Genomic DNA, 15,463 nt, shown 5'->3' on the forward strand with positions numbered 1-15,463 from the left:
TGGCAACTTAACGTTTTTAATTTCAAATCATCTGGCAAGTCTTGAAAATAGGCGCCCATTTTTGGAGCCCTTGAAACATGTCGACTGTTATTTCATGTTTGTCTATTTTTGCAGCGAATGAAGTTTCCTATCAGGTATAGTTAGTCTACGGTAAGAGCTCCCCCAACCACAAATTCTGATGCCGTCTGCTGCTACGGAAGCAAGAATAGCTCATTTCAGGGAGGGTAGCTTCTCTTCACTGTAGGACTAACACAATAGACCGAAGAAAAAGATTCCATTTCTCTCGCCGATACGAGCCAAAACCTGTCCTAAACAGTGACGCCACACTCTTACTTGAAATAGTTATACCTCGTTACCACAGTCACCGCCACGGATCGAGACGAATGGCTGGGGGAGTACTTACTTTAGACAAACTATAATGCCCTACTAATTCAGTTTCTTGGGATTATTTATGTAAATAAGATATTGTTTCCGAAGTATTTGTTCACACTGAATCCAGTTAGGCCTTAATTAAATTAAGAGAACTGATAGATTTGAAGTTGAAAGGGTTTTATATTTAGGGAATTATAATTTCTAACAAATGCTTATTTACAAATAAAACCTTTATAACTTAATAACGATCAGTTATCAGGCTCTTTAATTTGATACCATTTGATTTAGCGTGCAGAAGTTCTGAGAAAATTTTTTTAAACTTCCCTTTCATATTTTCTTGGTTCAATATTATTCAATATGTTACTTTCTTTGCAAAAATTTTAATTTCATGGAACGATAAGAATTTCGAATACCATTGAACTAGAAAATTGAAGAAAAAAAACACCACTGTTTATTTAGTCAACACTATTGTTTGAACATTATGACAGTACTATTGAAAACGAAAATTATCTGACAAAGAAAATACCCGAAATGTCTGTCACAAATCAAGATGAATTTTTTGGCTCAGCCTTTTTTTTGGGGGGGAGGGGGTATGAAATAACAAATATAAATTATTTTCTCCATTTTACATTGGTTGTAGCGACATGAACTGTTGAAAATGTAAGTTTGGGCAAAAGAATTTATAAAGAATCGCAGAAATCCCACCAAATGTGAGATAAATATGACAGCTAGAAGAATAATGTTAAAAGTAAAAAAAATAATATCAAACGATTTCTTGTTAGAGTTCTAATTTGGCTAACAAATTGTTATTAAAAAATGCATTTATAAAACAGAGTTGTGAAGGAACTTTTGATTCTGTTACCGAAAGCAACATAATTTTTGCTTTAATTTCATACATTTATTTTTATTTTAGACTTTTAAAACGAAAATATTTCAACTTCCGATTAAGGCAGGAGTTTGAAATTAAACTAACCTTTTATAGCAACGATGTCCTTCACCTACAGAATGAATAAAACTTGGTGATGTGTTCAAAGCTAAAACTGTAGGTTTTTATTTTTTGTAACAAAATAATTAGAACTCTCCCCCCCCCCGAATAATCAAGGTACAAAAATGAACATACTATAGTTTCGGTTCTATGAACAAGAACCTTTCTCAGGATCTAAACACAATGGTAAGGAAAAAAAACACTTTAAAAGTGATTTAATCAATAAGGACGACCCATAACCAATAGGAATAGGGTTATTACAATAATGCACTGTTAAGCGCATTTCTTTATGACACAAATTAGATGGAATGATTAATAATTTAAAGTTTTTAAATATGAAATATCTTCATCACAATTATTGAACATGTATCTATTTGGGACACAAATTTCATGGGATAATAAGAAATTACAAATTTTATGTTTAAATTAAGCATGTTTTTTTTTAAATTATGCATGAAATAAAGCATTTTTTATGCTAACAAGAATTAGGTCAATTGATAAGAAAGTAAATCTTTTAAGTGCCGATTAAATATATAAATCACTAAAACGAGTTATTCAGCGCATGAACATATTCTTGCCAGCAACACAAATTAGATCAAGAAATGAAAAAATTATAAATTTAAAATATCTACTAAATGTATGTGGCACAATTAAACGAATTTTCGGCAGTGGAAATGAAAAAAAAAAAGAAACTACGAATCTCAAGTACTTTTCAAATAGGTTCATCACAATTATACTCTTTTTAAGCGCAATGCTTTGTGACACAAATAGCATGGATTGATAAGAAATTAAAAATCTTCAATACTTTATAATTCTCAATGCAATTATAGAGTGTGGGGCACGTTCTACTTTTGGCACAAATTAGATGGAGTAAGCAATAAAAACTATATATCTTAAATACCTCATTAAAAAGTATTAACACAATTATTCTCTATTGAACTAATACTTGGTTAGGATATGCTAATTAGATGAAATGATAAAAAATTATAATAAATACTTATTACATGCTAGAAGGCGAAGCTCCTTTTTAACTCGAAGATTGCAAATGTTGTTTCGTTACATAAAACAGTTTCTTCGACCAAAGATGGAATTATTTACACAAAGAATTCTTTTTTGTTTTCTCTTTATGCTTCTCACGCCCAATATTAATTTCCTTAAATTAAATGTTTATTTTGAATCAAATTTGAATATTGAATAGTATGAAAGATCTCTTCATTCAATTATGTACTTTCCTTTTTTAAAAATAACATTTAAAATGAAAGGTTTGTTATAACAAATTTGGGGAGTTCACCAACTTAATTTAATAGTATCGCCTACCCAACAGGCATTGAATATAATTACTCCATGCATCACAACGTGCAGGAAGCTGTTCGTAAAATTCTAAATCAGCAAACAAATCTTTTTAACGCTAATTTATAGTAACTTAATTTATACCAAAAATAATATTTTTAAAACGGATAATAGGTTTAGACACTGATTCAAATAAAAGTACCTTGAAATGTAGCGTAATAAGGTAATATCATAGAATTACGTTATAATAAAGAAAAAACTCTTTTAGTTTTAAACTTTTAATTTAGAAAATAATCAAAATCTAAATTGTAATAATATCAAAGTAAAAAGAAAAAAGAAAAATCGATATTATCGGTAAATATCCTTTTTAATTTGGGATACAAAAATATTTTAGAAGAAAACGATACCCTTATGACTTTCAATAGTATATAACTAAAACAATATAGAAATTATTGTGAGAAAACTGGGTCCTACCATGTGCTTTTCTGGTCAGTAAAAACTGCACCGACAACAATTCAAAACTGCACCATCATTAGATTTTTATACATAGTTAAAAATATATCACAAGTATGCTCTATTAAGCGCATTTTCTTATTGTGATACTAACTAATAATGCGCATTACAACTATGCACAATAAACAATTTTTCAATTCGATGACATAAAATATATAAATCTTTAATACTTAATATAATAGTATGTCATACTTATCCTGAATTTGACAAATTTTTAATTGAATTGCTAATTAGAATGATTCGAAAATGATAATCTTACATTTCTATTAAATAAGTATATCGTAATTATACGCTCATAAATAAATTTCTAATTGTCGCATAAATGAATGGTATGTGAACGTTCACTCTCTAACTTATCTCTAATTCTGACACAAAAGAGATTAAATGATTAAACAATCATAAGACTTAAGCACTTATTAAATATGAATATCGTACTATTTCTTCTCGTAACAAAATAGATGCGGCCTTCTTTTGTTTAGATAAATGCAGCTTAAATGCGGTAAATATAAAGAGGAGAATTGAAGCCTCCTTTTTATACTGTCTTCATAACAATTAAGCATTAGGAACATTTTTGAAAGTCTCCGTTTCTAAAGACTATTCACGCCATTTATTCATTGTACTGAATTTGATTGACGCCAAAATAACCTTTAGCTTATTTCTTCATTGTCAGCAACACAATACCTCTCTTCCAATTCAAAAATGTGCATTTTAAATTACTTTTAGGCTAATTAGAACCCTTCGAGTTGTGATGATATGCCCTGTTATTGATGACTACCTGCTCCATCTTTGGCGAAATACTGTATCGCCATACGTCGCCAAAGATTTGCTGGCAATTCAAAATGAGGGCGATTTCTCAGAAATTGCTAATGCGTGTTTTAGTAAAATATTTTAATGTTTGTACTTATTATACCATTATTGATGATTTATGTTCACTGTTGGACTCTAATGATGAGCTAAGTCTAGAATGTATATTTCAGGTATAATTGCTCCATTAGTCAATGGTTAATAGCCGTTTAACTGCGTTTAAGTTCGATAAACATTTTTATCAAATATGTGTTAATTTACTCTTCTTATTTAAAATGAGGGGAAAAGGAATTAGGAAGCACAGGCTTCAATCTTAAGGATGCACCCGAATTTGCACAACAAGATTTACTCACATTTTTTTTTTCTAAAATAACTTAAATTTCTCTTAGTATTATTTTTAAAAATTACGTCATTGTTTCGCTTTCAAAATGAATTGCTTGAATCTGAAATTTTTAGCATGCTGTATCGTGAAGCAGGTTAACTTAATCTTCAAATAAAAAGTATTTTTCACTTTTAATTTAACAATCCATTATTTTTATTTTTAAATAACTTAGTCATGTTTTCAATAAATTTTGGAATCATGTTATTTATAATTAATTATTTTACAATAAAAGTTATTAATATGATAATTTAACCCTATGTGGTCATAACAGTTTTAACATAGTTGTTATACTAGTCCTAGTTCATTTTAGTTTGAGATGATTTAACTTTATGATGGATTGGAAAAAAATATTTTTAAGCAGACAAAACATTAAAACACTCTAGCACAATCTGTAAAATATTATTTTGAATTTAATACTTTAGTATCTCCAAAGCATATAGACCTAATTGGAAAAAAAACAGGTATTGTAATTTGGTGTATAGTGGCTGAGAGCAGAGATACACGTCGGAAACGGTAAAAAAGATGTGATGGCTGAGATCAGAGATACACGACTGAAACTGTAAAAACAGTTTTGATGGTTGAGACCAGGAATACACAGGTGAAGTGGGGAAAAAAGTTTTGATATCTGAGCGCAGAGATACACGACTGGAACAGTATAAAAAATTGCGGTGGCTGAGAACAGAGATACACGATTGGAACGGTAAAGAAAATTTTGATAGCTGAGAGCAGAGATACACGACTGAAACAGTAAAATAAAAGGTTTCGTGGCAGAGCAGAGATACGCGACTGAAACTGTAAAAGAAAGTTTTTGTAACTGAGAGCAGAGATACACGACGGAACGGTAAAAAAAAAAGGGTTCGTGGCTGTGAGCATAGATAAGCGACTGAAACTGCAAAAAAAATATTGCAGCTGAGAGCAGAGATACACGACTGGAACGGTAAAAAAAAAAGTTTTAGTGGCTGAGAGCAGATATGTGATTGAAACGGAAAAAAAAAGTTTTGGCTTCGAAAATCAGTGATACACAACTGCAGCTGGGAAAAAAATTGGTGACTGAGAGCAACAATATAAGACTGGAACTGTAAAAAAGTTTTGGTGGTTGAGAGAATAGAGATACACTACTGGAACGGTAAATTGACATAATTTTTGCCTTTTTTGTATCTAGTTTGAACTTACAATAATAGTATTTCTAGCCTGTGTTTAAACACTAGGAAATTTTGTTGGAAATTTAATGTGCACCATTTTTTTATAAAATATATTATTTACAAAGTTAAATTTTTCTCAACCTAGCAAATCTTATTTCATAGTTATCAAGTAAATTACATTGCACTGTTTTATAAAATCGAAATGACAAAATACTTTATATTTACGTTTCATTCGTATTCATACTTTACACATCATTAAAAATTTGCTCTTTTCCAATAAAATAGTAGGACCTTTTTTATTCTAACAAAATTAGTTTTTGCCTTTTATTGTGTATCTTTTATAGTCTCAAATATTATTCTAAAGTTTAATATTGCTCAACTAAACAAATTGGCTTTTAAAAGTTATGAAGTAAATGACTTTTCATAGCTTTTTTTTTTATTAAATACGAAATTGCAAAATTCTTTATATTTAATACATTCCAAGAAAATATTACGAGCCTTTTTGTTCCTGCAAAATTAAGAATTGACATTCAGATATGCACCACTTTTAGTTACCAATATTAATATTAAAGTAAAATGCTACACCATTAAACAAATTGCTTGGACAGAAACATAAAGTAAATTATCTTCTATCTCTTTTTTTATAAATTCAAAATTACAAAACGTAATGGTCAATGTTTAAAATTAAAAAAATGCAGTTTGTGTAATAAAGATAAGCAAGTTGAAAATAAGATATTTTGTAACTTTATAGCTAGTTTAAGCTTACTTTATAATGACTATTTCTTAAGAATCTAGTTCTAGCCTATGCGTTCAAACAAAATTAAATTATAACATTTAGTATGCACCGTTTCTTTTAATACGATTATTAACATAAAGTTAAACGTTTTTTCGGCAAACAAATTGGCTTGCAAGAGTCAGCAATCAAGTACTACTTTCTTCTAATTGGAAAACTAATTACACAACTTTTATTATGTTTTTTTTATCTTGTAATGTTTGTTTTTGTTATGCTCAGAAACAACTTTAATCATTCATCAAACAATCCTTTCTTCTCCGACTTCTGTTATTCTTTTTGAGACGTTCTTTTTTTTTTCTTCAGGATTATCCTAGTCGCTGCAAGAAGAAAGAAAATAAGATTTAGCAATCCGTGCAGGATGAAATAATAATAATAAAGAAAAGAAGAAAAAAAAGCTTCGAGAATCCCGTCTTCTTCATCTTTCAAGAAGCCAAAAGTAACCGAGGATGAAAATTTCTAGAAGTGAGGAAAAACGATAAGAACTCTTTTCTTTGTGGAACGGGTAAGATTCTAAGTTCTTGTGTAATATTCTGATAGCTTTTACTTTCTTCTTTTTATAACATCTTTTTAAGATCCATTCTTTTTATGGTAAAAAATTTTCTTTTATGAATGAGTTTGGATGGTGGTTTTTTTTTCTAAAACTTATTATCAAATGAAATTTTTCTTTTTTTAATAACAGAATAACTGCTTTTTGAAGTGTCATTGCTAAAGATTACAGTGTTGTTATATATTTCAAACAGTGTTGAAAATAATATGTTGCCTATAAAATAAAGGAATAAACTAATGCTGAGTATACATGTGGAATAATATGTTTTTTTTTATTCATCCAATCTTTTAATAGCTGTTCAAAAAATGTTCGCTAATTTGAAAAATCAATTTAAAACAGAAGCGAAAAAAAATATACAGAAACGTACAGTTTTCTCAATTCTACTTTGAGAACGAGAGGATATTTAATTTAGGAAATTCTGATATTGGTAACAAAGTTAAACAACAGATGGCATAACTGAATTTAAAAAAAAATTTAAATTAATGTTTTCTGCCACATCTCAGACCATTTCAATTGAAATGTTTCCTGAACGAATGTAAATTTTGTCTTCTGAGTGCGATCGTTGCTGCTGCAAATTTTAGTTATTTTAAAATAAAATATGTTTTATAATTGTTCACAGTTTATACTGCTATTAATTGAGTAATTTCGAAAAGTATAAATCACCTGGTTTCCTAAGCATAATGCAACAAACCGTGCATTTCCATCTTTCCATCAACGCTATTTTTCAGCAAAATTTTAATTTTTTTTTTTTCTTTTTTTTTAANTTTATTTTTTTTTTTTTTTTTTTTTTTTAAGGGGGCATCAGGATAGGTACTTTGACATTATATGTTTATTCCACGTCATTTAGGCCATTAGGGCTAGGAATATTTGGCGTTATTAAGGTTATTCCACTGTTATGAACCATTAGGGTAAAAAATATTTGACTTTATTTGTGTTCTTTCATGATAAATAGGTCAATAGGGTTAAGAATATTTAACATTATTAGGGTTATTCCGTGACAAATAGGACATAGAATATTTTATTAGAATATTGATTTGATGAAACAGATTGAAAACCGATTTTTAGATTTAGGAAAGCCTACACCTGAAACTTCAGAAACGCTCAGAGGCTTATCAAACTAAAGTACTTTCTAAAAACTGTGTAAGTAAAAAATACAATAATGAATAAGTAGGAGGAATTCTATATCAAATGGCATGAATTAAATATGATAAGTAAGTTTTACTTAATTTTAAACTGGCTAATTATGCAATAAATAGATTTTTTGTTTTATGTTTACATGTAGAATACTAAAATCAAAAGGCAAGAAATAAATAACATCCAACGTAGAAAAAAAAAAAATTTTTTTGCATTTTTTAATTTGCTTTCTCTAAAATAATTTTATTAATGTCTTAGAAATGCTGGAACTCTGTGAAGCAAAATAAAATGCATTAATGTTATGAAAACACTTTATGTCTAATGTAGTAGTTACGAAATGTTATTTTGATACATAGTTATTAAGAAAACAATAGTTATGTGAAACTTCTCTTTCAAAATGAATAATTATCTGATATAGTTTAGTTTGAAAAGTACTTTTCGGTTCACCGGGCGCAAGTTAAGAGTCGCCAAAAATGTAGGCCTTCTCTGACTTTTTTTTAAAATTTATTTTTGTTATTTTTTTAAACACACAAAAATTAAATAAAAATGAATAAAATAAATAGTTAAATTTTCTTGTTCCCCACTAACAGAAAAGTAATGAAGAAATCTATAGATATACGAATCAATTATAATAAAATCAATATTTATATGATATAGCTATTATGAAATAATAATTATATGACTTTATTATATATGAAATAATTACTCTGATATGAAAGGTAATTTTTCAAAAAGTTATTTTGTGTCAATAAAATTATTTAAGAATAAAAATTAAAAACATTTTGAAATGAAAAAAGTTTTTTTTTTTTTTTTTTGGAAGAAAAAAAANTTAGTTTTTTTTTTTTTTTTTTTTTTTTTTTTAAAGAATATAAAAGTTGGAATTTGTTTTGGTAAAAAATTAACTCAGTTATTAACAAATTAAAGGTAAGTCATAATTAAGTTTATTGACATATTTATTTTTACTTTTATCTTTAAATACATCATGTTTATGACTAAATTTAATTTTGTCCAAAGCAGTTTTACCTCAAGAAATTCGTAAACTCAAAACATCGGTTTTACTTAAATTTATTCCCTAACGTGATCATGAATAGACATTTTGGTTAGCTTATTTCTCTCTTTTTTCCATAAAAAAAAATGAAAGTAGTACTGCGAATTTGCATTTCTATCAGGAACCATATGTACTCATGGTAAACGCAAGGTCTTTCAATTTTTTTTTATTTTGCTGCGAGCACGTGGTACAATTTTATCGTCTGCTTTTACTAAACAGTTTATTCTTTTGTATTGACAGAGCAAAATAGTATATTTAGCTAACTCACGTCCTGGTTTGAAGTATCTGATTTCGTATTTAAATGGAATTCTAGGTTTTCAACAGTTTCCGTTTCCTCTGTTTGACTTTACCGCTTTTGTACTACCTACACAACATGTTTCTCTCTTGGCGAAAGAAATGCGTTTCTGCTGAAGAATCGCCGAAAAGTTTTCTCAGGGCATGGAATGTGTTTTTATCGAATCAATTTTCAAATAAAGTTACGAGTTTATGGAGGGCAGAATTTGGAGCTGCATTTTGAGAAGGAAACATAAAGTTTCCGATATCAAGTTCCGAATCATATTTGCAGAGTAACGTTTGTGTGGCAACTTGGTTAGAAAATTTAGCAAACAAGCCTTACAAGTTCTCTTAGAATGTTAAAGAAATTTCGTTTTTAATAATTATTTATGTTTTTAAACCGATTAAATATTTAGAATATAATAGAGAAATTTTTGTTAGTGATAGATATTAAAAAAAAGGAATTTTTATAGGCAGTTGCTGGGTATAGTCTAAAATTATATCCATTAAAATAATAACGGCGTTATATAGCTATTAAAATAATAATTATAAATAATGATGGCGTTTGGCACAGATACTCAAATCTAAAAATTTATTAATAAACCTGGTGTCGTCAAAGACATAAAAATTCAAATAATTAAATGGGCTAGCCACATTATCAAAATGAACGAAAAACAATAAAGACGAAAAGTATTTTTGGCCTAGCCCATTGGAATAAGAGTTAAGGAGAGATCCAACCTCAGATAGTTTGACTACCTAGAAAAGGGATTTTGTCATCCTGAGAGTGAATAATTGGAAGACCACTGCCATAAAAAAGAGTGACTAAAAAAATCTTGAGAAGGCTAAGACCCACCTAGGAATGTCGTGGAATTGATGAGGAATAATGTCTCAGAAATAGTTCTTAATAAGCAACTGCGGTGACCATGTTAAGATAATTTAAATAACCAGTTCTCTTCGTTATATAAACTGGACGTCTCATTTGTTAATTTTTTTGGATACTTAACGCTGTGAAGGACCAATAAGTGTTTTAGACTGCTTTTCCAAGTTGCTGCCAACGCGAACATTGGTTTATATAACCAATTAGTGCTAAATTTTAAATCACGATGCATTCACGATTTAAACAGCGATGTTTAACAAAATCTCGGAATATAGATTTTTTAAATTTTGCTCATAGATATTGTTTTTCAATTGTTTAATATTGCGTTACTGAAGTCAATTTTATTAACAACCACAAAAAAAAATATCTCGCAAAATTTTCATAAACTTTATGCTTAAAACTCATCAGAATATAAATTTCGAGCTTAAAACATTCTCAAGTTGTTTTCTGCTATGACACAAAACTTTGTGTGTATTAAAAAAGTTGTAAGGGCCTCTCTTTTGGCTAAGAAATCACGAAGGTTTTTGTTGAAAATTGCGTAGGAGATTACCGTAGAATAAAAGAATTTATAAATAGTCTAAGATTTATAAACTGCTAAACTTGTAGCAAAAGGTACCATCCACGCACGTCACTCTGCGGAACGCGGGGGTACAGCTGTAGAGCAACAGAGTTAGTTGTTCTGAAAAGGATCATTTTGGTAATGAAAACGAGCTTTTTTTTTTATAAATTTTAATTTATCTTACGTACTTTATTTATTTATTTTATTTTTTTACGCTATAGGGCTATTTTTTTAAAACTATAGGGCTATTTCATAATTTCAGTTTTCTAATTGAAATTACGGAATCGTGAAAAAAAATTTTGAAGGAGTACGATGCAATAAAAAAGAATTTAAATTCGGTTATTGGTTTAAGAATTTACAACTGTCAAATTGGACTTACAAGGGAAACTAGGGAAGTGTGACTCACCAATTTTGAAATAAACTAGTGGGATGTATGCCTTATGAGGAATAATTTTAGGGCGCAACATTCGTTTCGGCCCATAGAAGGTTCTGTGAGAGATAAGAAATAATTCAATATATAGAAAAATCGGTATTTTATTATTCCAATGTATTGTCCAATGTAATGCAAGTTATTGTAATTATCTCATACTCCAATTAATTTTGTGGTACTTCACGTACTATATAATGCATATTTATTGTCAAAATTGAGTTCGGAAATTTTATATATCTGTAGTTTTTCAGAAAAACCTGTTAGGTTAATTTTAAAAAAAAAATTGACATTAAATTTTTTTTTTCCAAAAAATTTTCCAAATTAATTGGTGTATGTAATTGCAAACCAATTAATGAATTATTAATAATTAATTAATAATTAATTAATTTATTACTTTGCAAATTAATTAATTAACCAATTAATTACAAATTAATTGAAGTATGAGACAATTACAATAACTAATAGTCTGCATTGAAGTAATAAAATAACGATTTTTCTATATATTGAATTATATTTTATTTCTCATAGGACCTTCTATGGGCTGAAAAGAATGTTGCCCCCTAAAATTATTCCTCATAAGGCATACATCCCACTAATTTATTTCAAAATTGGCGAGCCACACTTCCCTAGTTTCTCCCGTTAGTAGAATCAGACACAAATACGTATTTGAAATTCTCCGTGTTCATAGTGCCATTATAAATTTATTGCAATTGTTTTTAAAATTCTAATTTATTTGAAAGTTATTGCAATTTTACGAGATTTTCAAAGAGGTTTTTTTTGTTGCTTTTTTTCTGCTTTAAATAATAACTGTTTACTCATTATTGAAGAAAAACTTATTTATCTCTCTCGAGATTTTTATTTTATTAGCTCATGCTTGACTTGACTTAAAATACAGTAAAAAAATTAATAAAGGTTATAATTAAAAAATTAAAAAAAATTAGAGCGAGAGACTTAGGATGTTACCAAATATTACTCCTAATATTTGTATCTAAATTTTTAAAAATGTGAAAGACTTCATAGAGATTAAAACCGTTCTCAATTTGAACTATTATATAATGTATAGGGGTGGGAGAAAAACATCGAAACTTTTCTATATGCCTTTTAGCAGCAAATGTTTTGAAAGATTTTACAAGCCAAAACTGTTGGCAGAATTTTAAAGATCATGCTTGAAGCTGCAGATGGTGTACCACACTAAGAGAAACAAATGTGCAGTTATTTTTCTTTTTCACTGTATAAAACGAAAACATGCAGAGTTTGGGCAAAAATATGGAAACGCTTCTACCCTAACTCTGTGTAAACAATCATTCTTTTTGCAGCAAATGTTTCAGAAGATTTTCCGTGGCAAAATTATGAGCACAATTTGAAAAATCATGCTTGAAATGATGTCCTTTTCCCATGCCAACTTCAGATCGACCCAATGATTAGACGAAGTTAATAACTTGATAAAAGCAAGTTTGAAATCATTCTATAGGATTGCGACATCTTCTATATTATATAAAACGCTAATACGTACGTATGTATGTATCAATAAAACCGATGATATTTCTTTTCTCGCGCTGGCAACAGTTTTCATTTTTAATTGATTGGATTCGGCGCGCAAGAGCACGTAGTGAGCAACCAGATAACAATAACCAGAGTGAGCATTATCAGGTTGTTCAATTCAGATTCATGCACTAAAAACATGACAATATTTAATTTAAACTCAATTAGGAATTAATTAATTAATTGAAGTGAGAATGCTTTAAAAGGCCGCTGTTGAATTGATATTTTTCTACTGGGAGCTACCTAAACGTCTAAAAAACGTTTAAGTGTTTGTATTGAATGCATTGAATTTTTTTATATTTCGCGTTTATTTATGCATTGAATTTTCACGCTTTAAAATGCAGAATATTAGTGAAGCAATATTTGATAATTTATTTTGCTAATATGTTTCTTATTTAGCTAATGTTTTGATTTTTTCACCATGTACAATCTAAATAGCTAATATACTTTTTTAAAAGCCAATAAGAACATTGGTAGAATTCTTCTACATAAGTACAATACTATGTCTTTGATGATAAAATACTATGTCTTTGATGATAATATATTATGTCTTTGTGCTAGAACATTGTGTTCATTGGCGAGCGAGCGCAGCGAGCCATGGTTCACGGCGTGAACCACATAGGATTGCGTAGCAATTCTCGGGGGTTGGCGAGCGTTAGCGAGCAGGGGGTGGAGCCTCCTAGTTAATGTAATAAAGATTTTAAAATTATAGTGGTCTTGAAAAAAGAAAAAAAAAGATTTTAATTTCCTACGCTTATTTTGTTCGATGCAAATTTTGCATGTGTGGAAAAGATCATTTCTAGAATGATCTTTCATTCACCAGTTTCAAGAATGATCTTTCAAATGGTGCAAATAATTTTGCCACGGAAAATCTTCCGAGACATTTGCTGATAAACGAAAGATTGTTTAGACAGCGATAGCATAGAAGTGTCATAGCTATTTTTCCTTGTAGGTTATTGCTATATATAGTTAACAAGAAAAATAACTTTACCTTTGTTTTTCTAATTGTAGCATACGATCTGTATTTTTTTGTTTTTTAAGTACAGTTGAATATTTTTCAAAACCTAGTAATTGTTGTGATTAACATTTTGTTGCGATTAACATAGTAACAACATGTTCTAACGAAAAACTGTAATCATTATTTAGTATCCAAACAAATATAGTTTTTAAAAAAATATCGACTTTTAAAGATAATAAAAAACAGGCAACCTCGGGATTGTTAGAAAGAGTCTAATAGTAAATTAAAATGATCCTAAAATTTTTTTGACAGTAATGTAAAGTGATGATGAAAAGTAATTACAACTAAAAAAAAGTATATTGTGCATAAACTAAACTAAAATAGCCGCTACATACAATTATAATCTAAAAAAATAAATGAATAGTGCTTAGATTTTGTTTTATTGGAAAATTGTTTGATAGTTCTTAAACTTTGTTTCATTGTGCTCGAGTTATAATACCCTCAACAACAACAAAAAATCTTGAACTGGTTTTTAAGATAGCCTTTACATAAAACTGATAATTATCTATGTGTATAAAAATATAAAATATTTTCGTTCAATTATATACAAACAGCCGAAAATGTTTAATTTTTTAGTGCTTTTAAACTTCGGTGGTCGATAATGTGGTGAAATTTACGCATACACGACACTTCTTTAATGATCTCGATATTGCCTGATGTTACCTATGCTTATGATCGATAGTCGGTGACCTGCTTCGACCACTAGAATCTGGTGTTATTCAGACCTGAAGGCGAAATTCGTTTCATCATCTCTCTATAACTGATCTTTTGTAGTATTAATACAGTACAGTAGTTGAATTTATACAGTGACATTATATTATAATATATTTATTATATTTCGGCATTTTTCCTTTAGGTTTCATTTTAGTTCAATAATGGCTGCCTGTCTAACTTTTTATATGTACTTTATGCGTTGTTTTCTGCGTTATAAAAATAGAACGCTGAAGTGAGAGGTTTAATACCTTATTATCACGTCCCTTTGTACATAACAATTTCCGTATCAAAAATGGTGCATCACAATCAAACTTATTTTTCACCAAAAATCACCCTATTTAAAAACTAAACATAATTAAATAATTTTTAGTATTCAAAGAAGACAATAACCTGTTTATTTTCTGCAAAATAGAGTGGATTCAAAATGTTACGCAACGCGTCAAAAGACTTTTAATCAGATACGATTTTCCCATTTAAAATCGTATTCTTTAAAAAGATAACAAAGTGATTTAATTTTTTATACTTAATGTTGTCTTTAAACTTACAAAATGGAGTGTTTTCAAACTTTCAATTAACATATTATAAAGTGAAACCTGTTGTCTATTCATATAAAAAAAAATTTCTCATTTAAAACTGGCTGACTCTTTTCACTAATCCTTAAAACTACGCAATGTCACTCGACATTTCAAAAAATCGTTTATAGAACCTAATTTGTTTTTCCTTTAAAACCGTTTTGCTAAAATACATGGCGGAAGGAATTTTATTTGGTGTTATTCTCATAGATGGATATAATATGTTTCTAAACCTATGCAATGTCTTTCAAAGATTCAGAAAATTATTTATCAAGAAAAAATTTAAAATATATTTAGAAACCGTCCTGTTTGAAGACATGGTAAAATTAACTAACGGTCTAATAGTGCTACGAATTTTTATACATGTGTATAATTTTGTGAATATTCTTTCGTTATGAGGCTAAATATCTCAGACGGACTCTAAATAAACAGTTTAATTAGAAAATTTGCTATTAAGTAGCCTAATTT

General features: G+C 28.7%; 1 protein-coding gene across 1 annotated transcript in view; it reads left to right on the forward strand.

Moving 5' to 3' along the window:
* LOC107454766 (dopamine receptor 1) overlaps positions 1 to 15,463 on the forward strand; it is a 239,075-nt gene that overhangs the window by 185,410 nt on the left and 38,202 nt on the right. Inside the window, exon 3 of the mRNA XM_071179038.1 lies at positions 6,585 to 6,783. The gene's annotated coding sequence lies outside the window, so the exon portion shown is untranslated. The remainder of the gene's footprint in view (positions 1 to 6,584; positions 6,784 to 15,463) is intronic.

The sequence above is a fragment of the Parasteatoda tepidariorum genome, chromosome 3 (genome assembly GCF_043381705.1).
Source record: "Parasteatoda tepidariorum isolate YZ-2023 chromosome 3, CAS_Ptep_4.0, whole genome shotgun sequence".
In the NCBI taxonomy this organism is placed as follows: domain Eukaryota; kingdom Metazoa; phylum Arthropoda; class Arachnida; order Araneae; family Theridiidae; genus Parasteatoda; species Parasteatoda tepidariorum.